This window comes from Anguilla anguilla, chromosome 3, assembly GCF_013347855.1.
Source record: "Anguilla anguilla isolate fAngAng1 chromosome 3, fAngAng1.pri, whole genome shotgun sequence".
Classification (NCBI taxonomy): Eukaryota; Metazoa; Chordata; class Actinopteri; order Anguilliformes; family Anguillidae; genus Anguilla; species Anguilla anguilla.
In genome coordinates this window covers 70,620,663-70,636,718 of record NC_049203.1, presented here as the reverse complement: position 1 = coordinate 70,636,718, position 16,056 = coordinate 70,620,663, and the positions used below count along the sequence as shown (strand labels likewise).

Genomic DNA, 16,056 nt, shown 5'->3' with positions numbered 1-16,056 from the left:
AAGGATATATATATATATATATATATATATATATATATATATATATACACACACACACACCTGCATACACACAAGCTCACACAAGCTCACACACACAAGCACACACAAGCACACACACACACAAGCTCACACACACACACACACACACTGTGAGTAATATTAAGCACTAGTGTGTGTATTGCAAGCGGCATGTCCCTGTTTTAAAACAGCTTTGTGACATCTGGACAGAATAACTCCGCATCTCCACCGTTGTGCTTGTGAGCAAAGGCCTGAACACCAGCGAGCGTTACCACGGTTACCACAGGCAGCAGAGGAGGAGCAGAGCGGAGAAACGAGCTTCGGCCTGGACTGAGTAATGGATCATTTCACATCTTCTTTCAGCCTGCTTTTCATTTTACACACGGTCACAAGCAGAAATAAACTCACACAACTCCTCGTTTGATCAGTAAATAATCCCACATTTCCACAAAGAGGCTGCAAAAAGTCTGAAATAAAAAACACACACATTCCACACTGGGCAGACCCAGTGCCTGCAATGGCTTGTGGGATATTTACTCAAGAATAATCTATTTGATTTCACAAGCATATTTCTTTTTTTAAAGACTTTCGTAACTTGTGGTACTTATAAAGTATTTCTCAATAAAATGAGTCGCTCTCTATTTCTCTCTCTCTCTCTCTGCAAAAATAAAATCCTTCAGAATCGTTATCTATAAAATTAGATACTCTTGACATGAAGACCCACAAACTTCTTTCCTCCCTAATTTAAACTGAAGTGATGCGACAATAAGAATTCATTTAAGGCACAGCAGACTTCTGGGCCTCTTGGTAACCTGGTAACCCATAGCAACGCCCCACTCACAGACAGGACCCAGACAGCTCAATTAAGAAATGACCCTTCAGAAGGATACACAACACAACTGCCTCCATCATCTCCATAGCTACTGAATCACTGCCTCTGTCATCTCCATAGTTACTGAATCACAGCCTCTGTCATCTCCATAGTTACTGAATCACTGCCACCGTCATCTCCATAGTTACTGAATCACTGCCTCTATCATCTCCATAGCTACAAAATCACTGCCTCTATCATCTCCATAGTTACAAAATCACTGCCTCCATGATTCCACAGTAAATCAGTGTGTGTCTCTAAGTGTATCTCTAAGTGGTGATGAGTATATAACTGTATCTCTTACTGGTAATTAATATGTACCTGTATCTCTTATTGGAGAGGAGTATATACCTGCATCTCTCACTGATAAAGTGATACCTGTATCTCTCAGTGATAAACTGTATATACCTGTATCTCTTATTGTCCACAGGTACAATGTCCATGGCGATGTAATACTGCTGATGGGGGTCCAGGCCCATGACTTTCACTCTCACTGCAGGAAACATCCTCCTGAAAGAGAGAGAGAGAGAGAGAGAGAGAGAGAGAGAGGGGGGGCCAGAGACAGAAAGAGGGGGAGAGAGAGAGAGAGAGAGAGAGAGAGCGAGAAAGAGAAAGAGGGGGGAGAGAGAGAGAGCGAGAAAGATAAAGAAGGGGGAGAGAGAGCGAGAGAGAGAGGGGGGAGAGAGAGAGCAAGAGTGATAAATTTAATTATTTTATCCGCAGCAGTTTGAAAGTTCCCTGGAATTTATTTTACTTTCTTATATTTTTGCATGGATACCCCTGTTTTCAGTAAAATGTGATTTTGCACATATATATATATATATATTTTAGTGGGTTGTATTTTACAGGCTCAATTATGAATGAAAGGATGTGGGGCCCTTCCTTAACTGTGAGCAGCTCATTTTACTGAGTATTAGATTTGACTTGCCCAACATTTTCCATTTTCCAAAAGAGAACTGATGCTTATATCCTCATGTTAAACAAAGCCCTAGTCATTACACTAATGCACTAAAGAAAGAGGATAAGCGATACACAAGTTTGAAAATTATATGGTCCTGTGATTAAACACACTACACTCTCCACATAGCAAATGCGCGGGAAATTAAAGAATGCCGCGTTTTCGTAATGGGGACGAGGCGAGATACTGTTAGCTCAGCGGACGAGTTGACCAAGAATCCCACCCGTCCTCCTGACAATCTGGAGTCAAAACGTCTTTGGCAATTTCAGAAATCCGACACCAGGTAGGGAACTAAGGTAAATGGTTAATAATCCGGCCATATTAAAGCGTCAGACAAAATGCAGAACGACATATTAAGTTAATCCCTAATTTTACACTTCAAAATGCTCGCCTTTTCGTTTATGTAAGTGCCGTACATTTTATTATTTGTATGATGAGAGAATCAGTTACTTTTCCTCCCTTTGAAATGGAAATGGTTATTATTAACAGAAACATGAAATAAGTACCAGGTACGATATGGAACATGGCGAATGTAATTGCATTTTAAAGGGCGTTTCCAAACGTAAATTTAATTCTAAAAGCCACAGCGAAATTTGCGAGTAGCCTGTATTTCCGGTTAATGTGAATCTCTAGTACAATTCTGCCATTAGTGTGGAGTGTAGTTATATTTCTTTTTAGTCTCTAGTCTTTTGAAGGATATTGGTAATATTCCAGAAAACAACACTGTGATTTAAAATCACTTATTGAACAACATCAATAATAATAATAATAATAATACAAAAAAGGTCTGCACATGTGTCATGAATCCCATATCGGGTTTCTGTAGAAAATTTTGTAAGAATAACAGTAAGAATAATTTGGAAACTTTTGTGATTGAGGTCCATTGTTTGTTTAGGACAATTGAAATTTTAATAATATTACAATGCACATTTGAAGCCTACAAGTTTAAAATGTGACCACTACTTTGCCTGTTTTATATATTAGCTTAAGAATACATTATTTGTCTTTAAATGGCTATGTTAGCAATTGCAATTAACTAAAATTTGAAATTCAACGAATACGTGGTAGATCAGCTGCTAACATAGCCGTACTCTTTTAACTGTGTAAAGTGATACAGTTACGTTTACATGAGACACAAAATGTTGACGGAAAAATAAATAAATAAAAACACAGCCCGTGTTTCCAGGAAGGCATGGCTATAAAATCTATAAAATAGGACTGAAATACATTCAAAGACACGTATACATTTTTCATTGAACTTATAGCTGTTTTTTTATAAACACATAATAATTATGATGGTCTGTAGCTATTGAATCAACATTTACCAATAACTTGAACATGCAAACGCAAGCCTAGCACTGTTCTTCGCGCACTTCGCGTTTTAGTAATTATTGAACTACATAAGCTGTATGTCCATGTGTGAAGAAAAAAAAGTTTTTAATTGTCAAAGTAAAGGACAAATACTGGCTGAATCCTAGTGACGTGATGATTCACTTAAAATAACCTGCGCTGGTTTATGTATCGTGAGTTTATAAATACAGCTGTTTTAATAAGCCCCAGAGAATCAAGTAACATAACATTTATCGTCGGGATTCTCGAAGTCCTTTAATTAGGCCTACGTTTTAAATAGTTTATAGTTTGGAGAAAGTCATAACCTTGACGGTTTTACTGTATGTAAAAGTTACAGAGTAGTCAATCAAAAGAACGGCCATACCAAGTTCAAAGTCGCAAGGAATGCAGAACTAATCCAGCAAACCTCGTTTTTATATCGATATGATCATAAAATTATAAATGCCTGAGGAAATACCAGGCTATCCTGGAGCGAGAAGGAGAAAGGGAAATGTGTAGGTTAAGTTATATGGCCGGTTTGTTACAGGCTATAACTACTGCCCCCAAAGAGCAAGAAAACCAAAAACACATTTCAACGCAATTGATTAGAAACAGCAGATTGGCGCGCTCTCCCAGACGGGTAATCCCGAAAAGCCTCACGCGTCAGGTAGGGTCAGTGATTACAGAGGAGGCTCGCGCCTTCCCGAACCCCGTTGCCCTCGTGTGCAGCACATTAACAGCACAAACAATAACGCGGGAAATCGCTCTTGTATTGCTTGCAGGGATTGGCTGAGTACTTCATAAACATCTGCTGATCACAGAAACTGCAAAACAGCTGCATCTATTTAGACTGTAGGCTAAACGTAGAGGCGCATATAGCTGGTTTAATTATCTAGTCTCCTCTACACTGTGGCATTGTTTATTAAAGTGTGTTATCTTTGAATGTTATTTATTCACAATATTTCGTGAGTAGCAGGATTAAATAACTGACAAAATATTTATTAAAAGTTTCTGAATTATGCCTACTTGCGGGTGGTTTGCATGGCTCGCACTGGAGAAGGAGGAGGTCAGTCACCTGCCCGCTTTGGTGATGATCATCTCCGTGCCGATGTCATGGAAACGCTTCCAAAGGTCGGCGCACTGCAGCACCATTCGGATGCCGTCCATAGAGGAGGGAGGCGAGGGGTCGCAACACAGGTCTGCCGGGGAGCCGAAGGAGCAGGACGTCCCGTCCGCCAGTCCCTCGCAGTCCGAGGTCGGGCTCGCCTCAGAATCTATCCGGACGCAGTGTGCTGTTTATCTCAAACTGCAGAACTAGTTTTCATTAATCTGATAACATGGTACACGCGCATACTGCTACACAGTAAAATTAAAGTGAAATCAACTAATGGAAAACATTCTACTGCGAGAAAGCGCATTTGATCTGTGTTGGACTTCACACAACGTTGCATTACCGCCGAACATGTAGCTACTGTGTCTTACTGCAACACTGCGGTTCAGTAATGAGCTCTTTATCTTAAATGGACTGCATTTATCTTACTTCCCGGGGTTCTGGGAATTCCCTTTTAAAAAATTTGCATACAGACAAAATTTTTGTCTTGCACCATTCAAAATGACTTAATATCGTGCCACTTACGCGCGTAATGCTGTTTGTGCCGTGCACATACGGACCTGGGCAGGCACGATTTTTGATAATTAAAAACATGTTTTTTTTAAAAAGTATAATAATAATAATATATTAATAATATAAAAACTAAAAATAAAGATTATTATAATAGGTACACGTACATTGTTATTAAATTCTGTGATCACTTTATTGCGCGACAAGCAGGCTTGGCGTCCCTGTATTGTTCGGTTTCGTAAATACGGCAATTGGAAAAACAGCAAAGGTTAGGGTTAGGGTTAGGGTTAGGTTATTACTGTTACCCGCAGTGTGGTGGCAGCGCGGCGTTTATTGGTCAACTCTGACGGCCTCCGCGTTTAGCGGGCCAGGTGCGCGAATGTTCTCCAGACTGGAGTTACACCATGGACAGGAAATCTGAACTCGAGCTTTTACGACACAAATAAAGGCCCTTCACATTAGTCTGCGCATAAAATATACTGCGTCCTGTAAACGTCGCTTCAGGAAGGAAAGGCACATTAAGACAGAGCAGAACCATTTTAGTTTAATAAAAGTGTACAGTTTCAGTACTCATTTATATAGAAAAAAAAACTGATCAGGCTTTTAGGATGAAATCTTCTTAAATCAACTTAGAAAAATATGGTGAGTGTTGTTCCAGCGAGGAAGTTAAAAATGGAAGTGTATGTTGTGTAAACATGCTGTGTAAACATTATTATCATTATTATTATTTCTACTACTACTATTTAATAGTACAAATAGTAATTTTATTATGCAGAAGCACCTTGGTTAAATACTGGTAAACACATATGGCAACGGGTGTACACAAGCCATACACCTGGTGACTACAGGTACGCACCCACATCATTTGTGCATCACTCATATCATGCAGCCTACATTATGAATTCTACTCAGGACATTATACCGCTCACATCCTGTACCCGGGATTTAAAATGCAGCTCTGCGCTATGACGCCAGGCCGACGCAGGGAGGTAACTGTAGACACGGTTATTTTTAAAAAATTTTAATTAAATGCAATTAGATGCACTACAGTTCTCACACAAACTAACTGTTATATTCATCTCGGCAGGGGTGTAAAGGGCCAGCCTGTATAAATACGGATTTGGCAGAATAATGCTCAGGATCTTAATAAAGCTCTTGAGTTCATAGACATCACAGCACCAACCAACATGTACTATTCATGGGAAGACACAAAGCACTTCACTGACATCAGCTGAATAAGAAACACAAGTGTATATTATGTGAGAGAGAGAGAGAACCCTACCTGAGACCCAACTCTTACTAATCCTCCTTTGAGAGGACTACGCACTACAGACACCTGCCACAGCCAGAGGGACAGCAGTGACCCCCCAACCCCCACCAATTAATATATGCACATATGTATATCATATATTCATGTATGTATGTGCTGTGTGTATTGTAGGTACCTGTCTTAAATGTATGTATAATGAGCAATGTGCAATTGTGCTGTCCTATTGTGTGTTATTATGTATACTGTCTTCGTACAGCAAGCACCAGATGTGTCTAAAACAAATTTATTTCAGGACAATAAAGTCTATCTTATCTTATATACACTATATATGTATGTGTTATTTATATATGTCTTTATTTATATCATGTATATTTGCAGAATTTATTCACAGTATAATAATTGTTTATTATGACATAAAATACATAAAATATATATTATTGTAATTTAATCTTCATATTTACTGTTATATTTGATTGATTATTGCTCTTTGGCAATACGTATTTCAAAATATGTCACACCAATAAAGCATTTTGAATTTGAAATTTGAGAGAGAGAGAAAACTCATCTATTTCTTCCTTTCTGCGAAAATGTGGTGAGATTTTCAATTAAATAAATAAATCCGTTATCATAGCCCAGTACAGTAGAACTTCTGGCCTGTTAAAATGGCATCAGTAACAGCTCGGTCTCTACCTCCAGGCTTTTCCCCACCCGCGGGCCCAGAGTAGCGCTTTCACCTGGCTGTAAGAAGCGCGCGATGGCGCACGAGAAAGAAGCGGCGCTACAGCCACACCCAGCGCCTCACTGGATCTCCTCAGGATTAATTCTGCCGATGCCGCCAGTTTGAACGGAATTAATCCGGTATATTAGCTAGGCGCGTGAGTAATGTCCTCTGACCACAGCACCCAACCTCTTCATTCACAGTCCCCGCGTGGAGAAAAAGATACGTGAGGTCAGCCAGCCTCACTCAGTCTCAAACTGCACGTATTTCAGCACGGGATGTTTTCTCCGGCTCTGGGTTGGTTCAGGTGAACAATTCACAGGCGGATTTGTATTTGCGTTTGTTCTTTAGCGTTCAGTCAATTTCAAACATGTGAACGTGTTTTTTTTTTTTTTTTTTTTTTTTTTTAAAGCAATTTACCAGAAAACGGTGTTAGAACATTACATAATAATTACATTTTTATTATACATGTTTTATTATATTTGGAATAAACCAAAATGTAATGCAATGTAGCTGATTTTAGTCAACTGTAGGCTTATATATAAATACGGATTTTAAACGTGAATATGATTAGATATTAGAGCACATATTTATCGATAGCTAAAGTAAGTAAAAGTTTATGTCTGAGAATTACATATTGAGAACATTACATTACAGGCATTTAGCAGACGCTCTTATCCAGAGCGACTTACACAACTTTTTTTTTTACATAGCATTTTACATTGTATCCATTTATACAGCTGGATATATACTGAAGCAATTTCGGTTAAGTACCTTGCTCAAGGGTACAACGGCAGTGTCCTACCCGGGAATCGAACCTACAACCTTTCGGTTACAAGTCTAGTTCCTTACCCACTGTGCTACACTCCGTGTAAGCTGATATTGAATGTTAAAAAACTTAAACAAGTTGGCTACGAATTCACAAAAATATGCCTCTTGCATTTTTAAGACATTTAGATTTTATTGTGCCTTTAAATTCGATGATAAAAAGTGATCATCAGAAGAACAAGGAGCCATACAATGCAGCTCGATTGAATATTTTATCCAATTATATCTACATTTATGTATTTTCAAATCCAATCTTAGGTTTTTTTTCTGAGAATAGTGTCTGATGAAAACCACATAGCCCCAAAAGCGTGCAAATGCACGGAAGATGAAAGAAAGGTATACAGAATTAGGATCAGGTGTTAAAGAGATGTTTCTGAATTATCAACTCGTCGCAAATCTGGTTAATCTCCAGAAAAGCTCTGGTATCAATATAAATATATACAATTCATTTTATCTGTTTTATTTGATTCATTTTATCTTTTAAAAACATTTTTAATCAGCGAGTTTCTGGAGTAGCCAATTTGAAATTATGGCCTAAACCTTCAAAAATGATCTGTAGACTCCAATCACATGACTTTTCAACCTTCTTACAGGCTCGCGCAGGACTGAAGCTGCGCGTGCCGTGGGGAGCCAGCGCGGCTACTTTTCCGAAGTTCACTTCCCCTCCAGTCCGGCGCTTGGGCCCTTTCAATCAACTCCACACTCTAAAATAGACAGGCCGCTGTCTGGGGAACATTAATCCGAAGTTGACTGGTTGGCCCTTTCTTCCGTGTTGACATCCGAGGTCTGTCTGTAGTACGAACACAGGTAACACAACCCCCATTGTTTGAGAAAGATCTTTAGTACCAAGCTTCACGCGTTCCAGACTGCAGGTTTAGGTCAACTTTTTTTTTTTTTTTGTAGATCCCTGCTAGCAGTCCTTGCTACTTCTTATGTGTTTCGATCTTGCATTATCCTACAGGCATTACATTACATTACATTACATTCATTTGGCGGACGCTTTTATCCAAAGCGACGTACAAGAAGTGCATTTTCATGATCGTAGACAACTGCTGAACACGGGTTACCAACAGGCCGATGTCTTTTTTGTCTACAGATTAAACTTTGGATTTTTACCTATTTTTAAACCAATGAATAAAAAGAATATTTATCTATATCTATTAATTTATTTATGAATTCGCCTTTAAACAATATGAGACTTATGCTTGCAGTTTATATTCTTATTGCGACGCGTAATTTTGCACTGTGGAAAAATAAGAATAAGTGAACGCAGACTAGTCTTTCCGTTTAATAAAACTAACTGTAGGTCCTTAGAATGAGCAGAATTAAGTAGGCTACCCTTTGAAAGAAAAGGCTTATTGGAGAAAGGGAAAAGTGGTTGGGTTGAACATTTTAATGAACTGGGCCCGTCCTTGCTTGCATAGTTTTTACATTAGCAGGCGATATTTATATATTTTTTTGGTCGATAACGAGTTAGCTCATTTTCCTGTCCGTTAAACTTAATTATTATCTTCATGTGGACGTGGCTACAGTTTCGTCTGTCCCTGTATATCTTCAATATGCAACAACACAGAAATCTTTTTGTCAAAAATTTAGAAATAAGAAATTGATGTGTGCGTTAACTGATTATATTAGCTCGACACATTTGCACATTCTGCGCATATACTCTTATCGCTCATTACCTAATCATCTCTACGAAAATAACTGGGTTGTACATCTACTGAATTACATATTAGTAAATGTGGTTGGCGAAAAAGTTGAGTAATTCGACTGTGAGTTTGCAAAGAAGTGCAGATTTAAATCACGTCTTTAATGAATTCACCATAAATCATACTATGTTGCTTAATTAAAATCTATTTCAAACGCATCACCGAGTTCTCCGAGGCGATGATCATTTGTGTAGGCCTTGATATGTTCGGGAATCACAATACCTATATATTACTGGACAACAGAGAAACCTTGCACTTGAACAGCGGGTGAACATCAAAGAGGCTGAGAGGTGTCCAGATTTAGCCGTCTCTCCGCAATGTTGACATTTGCATCAGGCCCGCTTTTACCAATAGTATTTTTTCCATTTTCATTACAGTCAGCAGTTATTGATTTAAAAAACGCGGTTCAATTACAGAAACACATGTTGGAACGCTCATGTATGGAAGACAAATTGTAGGCCTAGTACGATGACATAATCGTAAAAAAATATAGGCAGCTAAAACATTTTTTGTTGAAGACGTATTCCATCGAAAAACAAAGCTATTATTTGAATAGCCAGGCGTTATTCGTGGGCCTGTAAAAAGTTATTTTCTACATAAAGTAAATGAATGTTTCTGATTAATATATACAAGAATAAAAAGTTAGTCTGTTTTGCTCAACTTTTCCCACGTGATATAATCCATGTTCCCAACGTATCGTGAAATTCCAAATTTTTTTCCACCAAAAACGTTATATAATATCAATTAAAACAACAGCATTCGATTGTAACGGTTTTAGACTAACCTGGGTCGATGTCCAGACAGTGCGCCATATCCTCCTCGGTTCCCAAATGGCCGTTGTTCGCGAGGCTTTCTAGGGACAGTTCCAACCGTTTCTCCTCCCAGCCGAGCAGTTTCCTCTTTTTGTTCGTACCGATTAGGGCTTCAACCGAAAAGGCGTGCGCTCGCGAGCTCAACGCGGCGGCGGATCGCCTCCCGTCACTCATTTCTAACGAGGGAAATCCAAAACAGCGAGTGGATAAAAGCTCTGTCCACAAAGTGCGTAGATCAACAATGTGCCCAAACAACAGAACACACAACAGAAAGTATTCTCCAGACGTAATCCAAAAACTACGACTAGTAAAAGTGGGCGACATGAGAACTCTCTGGTGGAGGAGGTGCCATTTTTTTTGAGGCCAATTGCCAGCTGGACAGGCAGAGAACTTTTTGTTGGAATATCTGTGTTCAGTGTCGCCCATACATCTCCTTCTTGCCTTCTACTTATTCCCGCCTCTCTCTCCCTCCCTCTCTCTCTTCCTCCCTAGCCCGCTCTCTCTGAGGTGGAGGGTGGCTGAGGGAAGAGGGCTCTCTGAATTCGTTTGGTATAGTTTATTAAAACAATATTCTGGGTTAGCTAATATTACTGTTTTGTGAGGTATATATTAAACATTTTTTTGGTGCTTTTGAACCAGTTTAGTGGAGTTTTTTGTGGAGACGCCGCAGGTAGGAGGCGATAAATATTATTTCGGCATCACGAATGAACAAGGCAGTTGTGGTTTTTCTGAAAAAAATTTTGTTTGTTGTTTTGTTGCAAGCGGTTTCTGGATTAAAGGGGTATTTGTGCAGGTAAATCCACTTTCAGCACCAGCTATGAGGGTAACAAGTTTCAAATGTTCCCCCATTTATTAAGAATGAAGCCATTGAAAAGTTCAGTTCTCTCACTTTGGAAAGTTTGCCGGCCCCATGAAATTGATCTCTTTGGGAGAAGAAGCACCTTGCTGGTCTAATACACGTTGATCAGTCATACTGTATCCCTGCGTGATCAATCCCAGACAATCTGTTTTTAATTGAAGGCACACTGGATCAGTGAAAGGAATGTGATCTGGAGTTTGGGCTCATTTCTATAGATTCTATAAGTAAGGCGTTTGACTGGGTTAATCGCAGATAAATGTCTAAAGTGTTGAATGGTTTTGGGTTTAGGGGATTGTTTTGTTTCTTGGGTTAAATTGTTGTACTCCCAGGCATCATGTTTGGTTAAGGTTGGGGGAGGGCTCAGTAGACTTGTAGAAGTGCAGAGGGGGATAAGACAGGGCTGCCCTTTGTCAGGACAGCTCTACTCCCCAGCCATAGAGCCTTTATTAAATCTTTTACACTTAAGGGTGAAGGGTGTGATGGTTCCTGGGGCTGGACAGGCCATAATTTTGACAGCACGTACAGATGACCTTACAGTGCTGGTTCAGGATCGGGGGGGGGGGGGGGGGGGGGGGGGGGGGGGGGGGTGTATAGGCCCTGGAAGACTGCCTGGAAGTCTTTGAGTGGGCTGCATCAGCCAAAGTCAGTTGGGACTAAAGTGAGGCTTTGTTGGGTGGTTTGTGGAGAGGAAGGACACGTAAGGGGCGCTGTATCATAACGAGGTCTGCTGGAGGGCTCCAGCCTGTAGTCTGTAGAGACGGACGGACGGGAATGGGACTGGACCATCACTGGTTTCTTATGAAGCCTGGCAACACAAGCACTTATGGCTGTACAGACTTTTATAAGTCTGTGCCAAGGGCTTGGAGGAGCCTGCGGACCTCCTGAGATTGGGGGATAGTCTCAAGCCAGTGGGTCCTCGAGGAGCCCATTGTCTGTAACCCATTAATACTGCTGGAGCCATTTTTACAGTGTCACAGACTGATTATCTCTTTGATTATTTTAGATAACTAGAATTGTATGTCTCATTTTTACAGTTAAATAAAGGAGGATCAAAGGTCTCTCTTTGCCTCTCTCTCTATTATAGGCAGAAAGCTCTCATTATGTAAACAAACACTAAATGTGATGGAATAACCATTAGCTTTAAAAGATGTTTCCATAACATATGGAAGAAGGCCTTGCAGCAATGAAAGAAATTAATTATGATGAAAATGAGCAAATGTCCACATCTTGATTGGTCATAATAGTTAAATCTGTACATGAAATGGACGTTATGAATGCTATGCATGATATCCATGTGCTGTACTGCATATCAACAGCAGAAGTGTGAGACCTTGTGTGCTATTTGTACATCCATGGAAAGTCTCCCTAAACAGCATTTGTTCTTTTGCAGATAAAACAAATAGGCCTATCTAACCTTTTCACTAGGCCTAATGATTAAATTAATAAACTGATCACGTGGGTACATACAAATATAAATTTTATACTTTTCCAGTCATTTCTAAATGGTCTTGTGATCATAACATATTCACAAATAATTCTACCCTACGCGCATGGCTTAGTGAATAAGTGTGACACTATTTTTCATACGCATTCTAATTTATATTCGCCGCGCAGGGTAAAATACAGGAAAAATATGGTTATTTTATTGCTAATATTTTATGCATAGTTATACGCATTCTGGTGAGTATGAATCACTAATGAAATTAGTAAGAATCTAACCGAATGAGGCACGTTTTAGTTCATGAAGCTAATAGTCTACTCTGTAGACAAGCGTAAGGCAAGAGCTAAAAGCTTTCAGAACAAGATTAATATTTTTATTTTTAAAAAGAAACTAAAAGGAAACGAAAACGAGGGTATGCTTGTTGTTCTTTTTCAAGTAAAAAAAACATTTGATTCATGGAGGGGGAAATATAACCCCAATTATGGAATGCATTAGCTAAATATCCGTCATCATTATTCTTTTATACGCTTTTCCTAACAATTTGAAATACCCAGACGTGCGTGCGTGTGTGTGTTTATACACTATATGTATATGTGAATATGCTTTCCATGAAATTCATGCACTTATAAAGATACAATTAGATTATCTGTTTGTCTTAAACGACGAATTTCTTGGAAAACATGTTTGCATGAGTACTACAGCCTGCTAAAACACGGCATCATCGCGGTCAAATAGAAATACTCCAGCATTACCTTCCGTCGGTATCCCAGTCTAACACGAGAATGCGCGCATCTTCAGAAGCGAAAGATTTCATCCATCCACTGCACCGCAAGTTCATTGACCGCTGCTGGTTTTAACAGGTCTGAATAAATGTACATTTCTCTAATGGGTAGAGACATTCTTACGCGACAAAAATTAGTTTCTTTTTGACGTTTCAATACACCATTCTGATTACTCTAAAAAAAACTTTTAAAAGTTTTTTTTTTTTTTTTTTTAGAAATATTATCCTAGTTGTTACTCCGAAATAAAGTGCTGTCGATAAACGGTTTGCAGACGCACATATAGCCTATGCTGTTAGTGTGTTTACTATTCGCGGGTTTAATAAATGTTACAGGAAGGAGTAAATATGAAGATTTTTTTTCCATTTTGGCGAAAAGGTTGAAAAGCTTATTTTAAATAGACAAGGTAAATGTTGTAGTATGTCCTACTGAAATGTACGCCAAAATGCCAAAATGTAGGTCAATGAATAGGTTTTCTATAACGTTCGAAAATAAAGCACATATTTACATTAATTTAGTGTGCAATTTAATATAATTCATGAGCTGAGTGTAATATATAATATATACATATATATGTATTTTAACAAAATACTAATGTTAATTACAACACAAGGGATAGGCCAACGATCGAGACAAGGTTAGAATAATTACAACGGACAGAAGAAACATAACACCTAGTGCAACTAAAAGGGCAGCACTTTGTATAAAATTTAAATGAGCAAGTCGTAAAACGTTTTACTGTTTCCACGAACTAATGCTGTCTAGTAAATTCATATTTATTTGGCTTTATTTTTGTTACGGGTCACTTTTACGTAAAAGTGTGTACAAACGGGGTTTATTACTAAGTGAAAGCATGTGCAAGTTTAGCTTCGTGGGAACTTATCCATTATAAAAACTCAACGGTATATTTACATAAAAAACAACAGTTTGGGAAGACATAACGTCGTGTTTCCACTTTTTTTGTCCGGTGCAGGGTCGGAGGTAGGCGACAGGCCTATAGGGGCAAACGCAAAATGCGCTAAGTAGGTAGTCTAGCTACATTACAGCGTTTAGTAATTAATCTGAAGGGTAGCGTTTCTGGTTTTCGTAAAAACATTTCCTTTTATTTGCATTTGTAATTAATCAAATCGCACAGTAGTACCAAATCAGCCGACTTTAAATGACAGTTTACTACTATACTTTGTTATAGCCTACGGTTTTGTAAAATGTGTCAATAACGCATAAATAAATTCAAAAACAATAAGTGAAAACTACAACTTTTTACTAAACGAGCAAGCATAATTCCGTGCTTAAAATTCCGAAACGAAATATGTTATTTTCTATAATATATCAGACGTCGTGCTATAACAACATCCATAGATTTCCTAAATTTCTGGACAAGATATTCCCTCGATCACAGGAAGGGGTGATAAAGCATCTGCTCTGTGCTTGCAGAATCTCTGTCAGAGTTTCCTTTACAGACCTCTCTGTATCACTTAAGCAGACGCTGAGCCCGGTTGGAAGCAGTTTAAAAAAAAACCATAATAATTTACAATGATGCAGCAACATCACGGCTTTCAGTGAGTGAACATCCACCGAGTTCAGTTTTCTCTTAAATCCCTTCAGGGATGAATGGTATTGTGCACTGCATTCATAGGATAGGCCTGAGCAGTAGAGTAACCTCCAAAATCAGGAGTCTACCATTTCCTCGCAAAATAGCCTACAACTAATCGAACCATAGGGCGAAGTTCAATCAAAATATTTGTAAAATCTATTCTGTGTGCCTGAACCTAACTCTGTCTTTAAGAATGCAATGGCAGGGTCAAGCTATTTTAGGAAACTTCAGTTTCATACGTAGGCTTACTATACACTCAAAAACTATTGGGGACCAAGTTTTTCATTTTATTAAAAAATGAAGTAAAAAAAAAAAAACCAACAACTTTAAAACATAACTGTGATCAATAACCAAATCAGAAAAATATGAACATGAGACCAGGCAGTGAAAAATAATTTCATTCTGTTCACTCAACTGCATGCAAATTTTATCAGGAAGGTGTAACTTGAGCTGACTGACGTGTCCTACATCATTTCTCTCCTGAACCTGAACAGCTTCATTAGCTACAGATAAATGAGATTCCTGACATATCAGCTCAGGGGTTCCAGATGCTGATTTCATTGCTGCATTTACTGGCTTTTGATCAAGACTCTGATTTTACTTAATTTCAATTTCCCATATTATACACCATTTTTTTTTAATTTTTTTTTATTGTCTGGTACGTTTCAGTGCTGTTCAGAATTTTTTATCTACATGGAAGTAACACATCGTCTGTAATTTATGGGAGGAATTCTTCCTTGGGGATATCGAGTCTGAGCACCCGTCATGTCTGGCCTGTTTTTGGTGGGTAACACCAACACAAGCAAATTCAGAAAATAATGAACTACGCCGCCGGTTGTTTTTGCTTTCCTGTGAGTTGTTCAGTAAATATCTTACACGTGGCAGCGCGCAGCCGCTAAAGGAGAAATTCCGCTCCCCGACTCCACACCTCGCGCCTCGGCCGCGTGCCCGCCGAATTCACGGAAAGTTCCGAGCTAACGGTCTCTATTCAGGGACGCGGGTCCCGGAGAAATTTACGCAAAAATCAACACAAAATCGCTTAAGTCTAAAACCAACAATTTTCACCTTAGTTTAAATAAGTTCCCATACAGAACTAAAAAAACAATAACAAAACTGTTCATGTTCAACAGACCATAATAATGCGCAGACGCAGTGACTGTAATGCTGAAAAAGACAAAAAAACACTGTAGTAAAATAGTACTCAGAAAGGCGCTATAAAAATCTGAGGTATTACTATTATTATTATTAC

General features: G+C 38.8%; 1 pseudogene; it reads right to left on the bottom strand.

Annotated features, from left to right (window-relative positions):
- The window catches only part of LOC118222900, a 17,036-nt pseudogene extending 6,228 nt beyond the window's left edge, over positions 1–10,808 (bottom strand).
- Positions 10,809–16,056: the final 5,248 nt, after the last annotated feature.